The sequence below is a fragment of the Pinus tabuliformis genome, chromosome 3_2, assembly GCF_031772625.1.
Source record: "Pinus tabuliformis cultivar Carrire ecotype Pingquan chromosome 3_2, CPIR1, whole genome shotgun sequence".
In the NCBI taxonomy this organism is placed as follows: domain Eukaryota; kingdom Viridiplantae; phylum Streptophyta; class Pinopsida; order Pinales; family Pinaceae; genus Pinus; species Pinus tabuliformis.
The window spans coordinates 687439344-687446226 of record NC_142302.1 but is presented as its reverse complement, the minus strand read 5'-3'; positions in this window follow the sequence as shown (position 1 = coordinate 687446226).

Below are 6883 nucleotides of genomic sequence, written 5' to 3'. Positions count from 1 at the left end.
TACAATAGTGCATCAACAAAGGAAAATAGTTTGATATCTAAAAGAAATGATCATGTTCCATAATTTCACCAAAGCATTCACAAACTTACAAAAGTTCATTCTTTGCAAATGTTTTTGATAAAATTTTGGACCCTTCTCTAAATGCATGAGAAGGGTATAAATACTATTCTAACTAATGTGCAAAAATAGATTATACAAAAATTTGAGGAGGTTTTAAACAACCTTCGTTCTAACTAGTTAACTAACTCTAAAAGTAAATAGTGGCTTGATGAGTAGAGGCTAAGATGATGATTTGTTTCCTTCCAGCTTGTCCTTCAAATCACATATATCAATCATTGGTTTGATTTGAGGAGGTGCCCCAAAATGTGTCCTGAGCTATCCTGCAAAAATCACATCAGTGAGAGGTGGCAACATCCGCTGAGTCTAATGAAGTGAGCAATTAAGGGTCATGATTTGGCTGTGTGGCTTGACGAGGTATTTCCAATACAAATCCCAGTTGGTCTTGGTCAATTTTGTGATTGCTTCCCTTTGAGTCTCTGCCTTTTCCTGCCAGCTTTTATGTAGAGCACTTAAATTGGGCATTTCTTTTGGATTTCCTTCCCTTATCAAGTTGGTTGCAAACAAAGTGTGGTTCAATGCCTTGATTATATTCTTTGACACCCTAGCTGCTCTTGCCACTACTAGCTCAACTTCCTTGATTCTCACATCCCAATCCATGAAAAGAATGTCTTTGTGTGTCTCCTCAATCTCAGGCAGATTAGCTTTCCTTCCACCTTCTGTTTCTTGCCATTCGATGAACTCTAAGATTCTTGTCTTCAAATCAGTAAACTCGGTTCTCTGGTCGATCACCTTATCTGTCAGCTGGTTGCTAGTGGTCAAATAAGGAGTAATGTGTGACATCTTTTGGCAGAAGTGCTCTTGCTGTTTCACCAGGAGGGAATTTAGTTCCAACACCTCTTTAACGAACTCCTCGATAGTAGGAACATCCTTGTATCTTTCCATGGCTTGCTTCAATTCTTGGAGTTGCATGTTTTTGGCTGATATATCGGCTTCATGGCTTATCTTCAGGACCTCCATGCTCTGTTGCAATTGGGCAAGCTGCTCAGCTGCTTGCCTGTTTACACTTGCCTTTTCTGTTTCGAGCTGCTGCTCAAGCTGTGCAATCCTCTCCTCTTTTTCTCTCAACAAAGTAGAGACTTTAGTAGCCTTGTCCATGGTGGCCATTGCATATGCTCCCATGAAGTGTGACAATCTCATCAAGTTCTCAGCTGGGTTGAAAGGAATTTCCCTCCAAACTATGTCCATCAGCTCATTTTTAGGTGGGAGCTCAGGTGTTTATACCCTTTTCCTTTTCCTCTACCTCCTTACTATAGCCTTGTGGAGTGGGCTATAAAACACATCAAGTGGAGGGATTTCAGTCACTTTCAAGACAACCTCTAATGTGGGCAGAGCAGGGATAATCTCAGTCTATTGGGACGTTGTCGCTTGTTCCTCCATAGGCTTGGACTGCTCATCCATGGAATTGGACTACTCATCCATAGACTTGGACTCTGTATTTTCCTCAATATGCAGAGGAGTTTGACATTCTATTATTTCCTGGGTATCTGTCGTTTTTGGAGTGTCTTGTAGTTTCTTATTAGACTGATCGCACTCCTGCAACAAGAAACTTCTTTTGACCTTTGAATTGATTTATTTAGGTGGAGTGCTCATCACCTCTTTCTCGGCAGACTTCGTGCTGGACTCTGTTGTATTATCTGTGTCTTGGGCCTTCCCTGTATCTGGTGTTTTCTCAGTATTTACCTGAGATTCTATGCGAGAAATAGGCCCTTCATTGTTAACAATCACACTTGGTGTAGGCTTATCCTCGAGCTTTAACAAGTGCATTGGGATTACTTCGAGCCTTTCATTTCTGAATTCCTGAAATCTTTCAAAATCTTCAGGACTAAGATTTTCCCTTGCCCATTCGAACGATTGTTCGAAGGATTCGGTTGATTGTAATAGGTCTTCAAAATTGTTAGCCTCATGGTTGTATGGCTTGATCTTTACCGCAGTAGTGATGTTATAGGCTATCTTTTTTGGATCAAATTTCCTTGTCAGCAAAGTATGAAGCCTGAGGCCTTCCATGCTTACTGACTCCTTTACTGCATGATTAAAATTTTCTAAAGAAAAAGAACCACACTTGATAGGAAAAGAGGGCCATAATAACTTCTTGCTTTCTTTGAGAACTTTAGTTAGGCCTCTTCCCACGGTCTAGTAGGCGATTTCTCTTGCCAACAATTTATCAGAAATATACAAAGGGAGGACATGTGGGTCTGATGTGTTACCAAAAACTCTAATGTAGGTGAACCATTCTTCAATAAAATATTTTCCGATAGCCAGAAGGTCTATAGCTACTTCTTGGGAAAACCTGGGGGCTTTCCTATTGAAGAATAATTGATGCAGCGACAAAATAATAGCATGACATATTCTATAGAAATGGGGTATATAATGGGATTCCCACATTTGCTTATGACTGAGATGGATAGGGTAGGGGTCCTGTAAGGTCCATTTCCAACCCATGGTTGGAAATTTGGTGCAGAAACAGATGGAATCCATAATGTAGGCACTAAAATAGAACGGAGGAAGGTTGTGCGGGGAAGACGATCTCTTCTGTCGATATTTAGTGATGATGGTGGCTAGGTTATCCGATAAGATGGTGGCCCAATTCATAATGTGGGAATTAACACAGGCATCTATCAGAGGGATCCATTCTATGGAAAACTTAGTATTATTGGGTAACTGATATAGTCTACATAACATAGCAGCTGCATAATTGTAGGGGTTTTCCAAAGAGGTTATAGCATACATACCCGTTTTCTCGAATTTGAATTTGTTCTCCAATACTCTCCAACCTTGAATCACCTTGAGGGGTTCTTGGTTCTTCTTCGTGAAGTTAGCCACAAATGTCTTGTCATATATGTCTTGAGGGTCAGGTATATGGTACATTTGCTTCAGGTCCTCTGCTCTGAATGACCCCATGAGTTCCATTCTCGAATTCCTGAATTGCCTATCTTCAATTGTGAGGTTTTCCACCACCCACCTGATGATATCAGTGTATGGGAGGATTTTGGCTCTCGCTCCTATCCTATGAAGGAAAGAACAAGCAGCATCCTTGAATTGGAGTCTTGAAGGTTTTATAGAGTCAGTTTTTGCTTTTGTGATAGTAACCTTGGGATGTTCATCCTCGAGTCTGTTGTATATGACCTCCCAAGTTGTTGCTCCTCCGTCAATGCTGCAGACTATATCAGAGAATATAGGAACCATCTCTGTAGACTCGGTCTCTGCAATGTTCTACTTTTTATGTTTCTGCATCACCTTCCTCAGTGACATGTCTTTTGTATGTTGACTGAAATGGACAAGATATATCAGCACAGATGGTATCGGGCAATTAAGACTGAAAGCTCTTCTGAAATGACTTTGGATCGTGGGAAAGGTTTAAATGAGCTACTCAATGTTAACTACCCATAACTTGGAAAATCATTACCTCTCCTCGGGCCGCTAAACATTATTATCCTGTCAATCCGTTCATTATTATATTAAAACGTAATTATTTCACACGCTTACCACTCTTATTCGCACATCGCAATATTTAAAAGGATGCAATATAGCATTGCCTGCTCTATAAGGCGAAATGTGATTGTGATTGCCGCAACATCGCATTTCACAAATCATCAATGGATGTCGTAGTGGGATAGCTTAATTATTTACAATTTTTGCGAAGTGTGATTTGTGAAATAACTAGGTGCTTTTATCGGGATATCGCAGTGGGAGGTTTGATCGTGCATCACCATTTTTTAAAAGTGTTTTATGACCATCACATGGAAAAGCGCAATTTGCAATTTGCGATGAGGATCACATTCTTGGGTTGTTTTGCAAGTTTTTTCAAGGCAATTTCTTAGAGTTAGGTTTATTTTATTCTAAGACTAAATTTTTTAAAAAGGGTCCCCATTTATATCTCTAACCTTAGCTATTGCTATACATAAATGGGGGGGTTGTTTCGTAGTACAACAATTGGCGATTCACTTGGGAGAACCAGTTATCTCTGAGTAGTTTTCTGAAATTTCTATAACTTTCAAAGTAATTAGAGTTATAGGAATAATAATTACATGAGTTATAAAGTAAACAACATTTCTCAAGAATCATAATCACTTACTCAATCTATTTATTCAACTACTTTACTCTTGTAATGATAAAAATACAAATGTTTGCATCAGTCAATAATAAGATTTAAAGTGATATAGCAGGTGTCTTCTACAGATTAGTTTTTTGGTGTTTACTCATTTATCATAGATAGAGCCTCCGCTTCCAGCAAGTGTTCATAGCCTTGACAGGGTTAACTTTTAACCAACAATGATTCATTGTCCCATCTGAAGCAATTTTCAAAATTCAAAATGATATTCACTTGCTTTGAATCTCACTTGGATCTTGTCTCTTTTTCCTTTTTAATATAATCTTTTCTTTTAGGTTTCTTAAAAGACATCGTCTAGGCTTGGTAACCTAATAATGACAATGCCATTCACTGGTTGTAACTAAACTGAACAAGCTAGCTCTTGATGAGATCCCTTGTCTTTTGATCAGTGAGATCATTGGCTATTACCCTATTTGATATGCAGTTTTGGTAATATCAGTGAATTATTTCACTATGATCATGGTAAATAAGCTTGTAATGATAATTTTATCTTCTAAGTTTTGCATATTTTAGAATTACACTTTGAAAAAGGAAAATGATATTAGATGGGGTGAATCATTGGCTCTTTTAAGAGTTTTGGATGATAATGATAGAGTTTTAAGATATTGATCTGCAGAAAGTCCTTACTAGGTTAAAGATTCTTTTCTTGATTGATAACAAAACATTCATACTCTATAAAGATAAGAGTTTGTTCATAGAATAAATGTTTTTAAGCAAGATCAAGTTTTTCCAAAGAAATCAGGTTTACTTTAGTACTCAAATGTACTAATTATTTCTTTTAACTTTTACTTACTTATAGAAGCAAAAAAATAGAAATATTATCAAAGATTTTATTTTGAAAAGCCAAAAGTAAATAATACTTAACCTTTATTTTCCTAAGAATCTTAAAGGCAATATGATACAAAATTGGAAGAGGTTATCTTCTAAGAAAAGTATTTTTTCAAGATTTTTCCATTAACGGGCAAAGAATCCTTCTTACCTGACAAGTCTTGTAAAATAAACATTGATTGTTCAATTTTCTCAATGATTTGAAAAGGGCCAAGCCATAGTCTTTGGAATTTGGTATGTCTACCTTTTTCCTCATGTGCTTTGTCCCATTTCAAAACCAAATCACCTACTTCAAAAGTTTTTTGACTAGTAGAGGTTGTATCAAAAGAGGCTTTGACTAATTGTTGATGATGGAAGTGGGTTGCTTTAGCCTTTTCTCGTTCTTCTTCAAGCTTAAGAATCTGAAACTATCTAGCTTGGAGAGAAGAAGAAGGGTTTTCATTGATGAATTGCACTAGGGAAAGAGATGGGATTGTTATGTTTGTGGGAAGAACAACTTCTTTTCCATAAACTAAAGCAAAAGGAGAAGAACGAATAGAGGCCTTCTGTGTAATTCTGTCTGCCCATAGAGCAAATGTTAATGCTTTGTGCCAATTCCTATGATTTTGGTCAATAGTCCTTTGGATAATTCTGATGAGGTTATTGTTTGTTGATTTTGCTAATCCATTACCTTGTGGATAATAGTTGGCTGAATATTTTAACTTAAAACCTCGCTTTAGAGAAAATTCTACCATTGTATTTCCATAAAAGTAAGATGCATTGTCAAACATTAACGCTGAGGGTAAGCCAAACCTGGTAATTATGTATTGATCAATGAAGTTCGTAATGCTTTCTGTATTAGCTATTTTTAGTGGGATAGATTCTACCCACTTTGTAAAATAATCAGTAGTTGTAAGGATGTATCTATGCTATTTGGAAGAGTTAGGAACAATCTCACCAATTATGTCTAATCCCCATTGTTCGAATGGTTGTTGGATGTTTACTGGTTGCAAAGGGAATGTTGGCTTCCTTTCTCTTCCGGCTACAGTTTGACAAGTTTTACACTTTCTTGCATATTCATGTGCATCCTTAAATATTGTTGGCCAATAATATCCTGCATGCAGGATTTTGTGAGTTGTGGTATTTCCTTCGAAATGTCCTCCAACTGGTCCATCATGTAATTCCCACATGACCTTTTCAGCTTCAGGTTTCTCCAGGCATCTTAGCAATACTTAATCATAATTTTCTCTAAACAATACATCATTGAATAATTCATACTGATTTGATTTCAACCTTAAAGCTCGCTTTGTTTTATAATTAAGATGCATAGGAGCATACCTGTTCTTCAAATAAAATTTCAAATTAGCATATTGTGATTGTGTATCATTGAATATTACCTCTGATATTTGCAATTCATTACCTTGATCTTCTTCTACTGATAATTGGGAAGCTCTTGTTGACATCCTGCAAAAAACTTGGCCCCTAACAATTTTAGCTGGCCTGAATTCTACATCATATGCTTGAAGCATAGTAACCCAATTGGTTCTTTTCTTCCGTACTTCTCTTTGGATTAATAATTGTCTTACTGCAGGGTAGGGTACTACTATCTTTGTATGGGATTTGAGAAGAAAAGGTCCGAAATGTTTCAAGGTTTTAAAAATAGAAAATGCTTGTTTCTCGACAGCTGAATAATTTAACTCGACACCTTGCAAGCTAGAACTAAAAAAAGAGATGGGTGCCTCGATATTTTCATCGTTCAACTGTGTTAAAACTACTGCATATGATGTATTAGATGAAAAAGTATATAATACAAAGGGTTTGAGAAATTCAGGGGTTTTCAATGAAGGA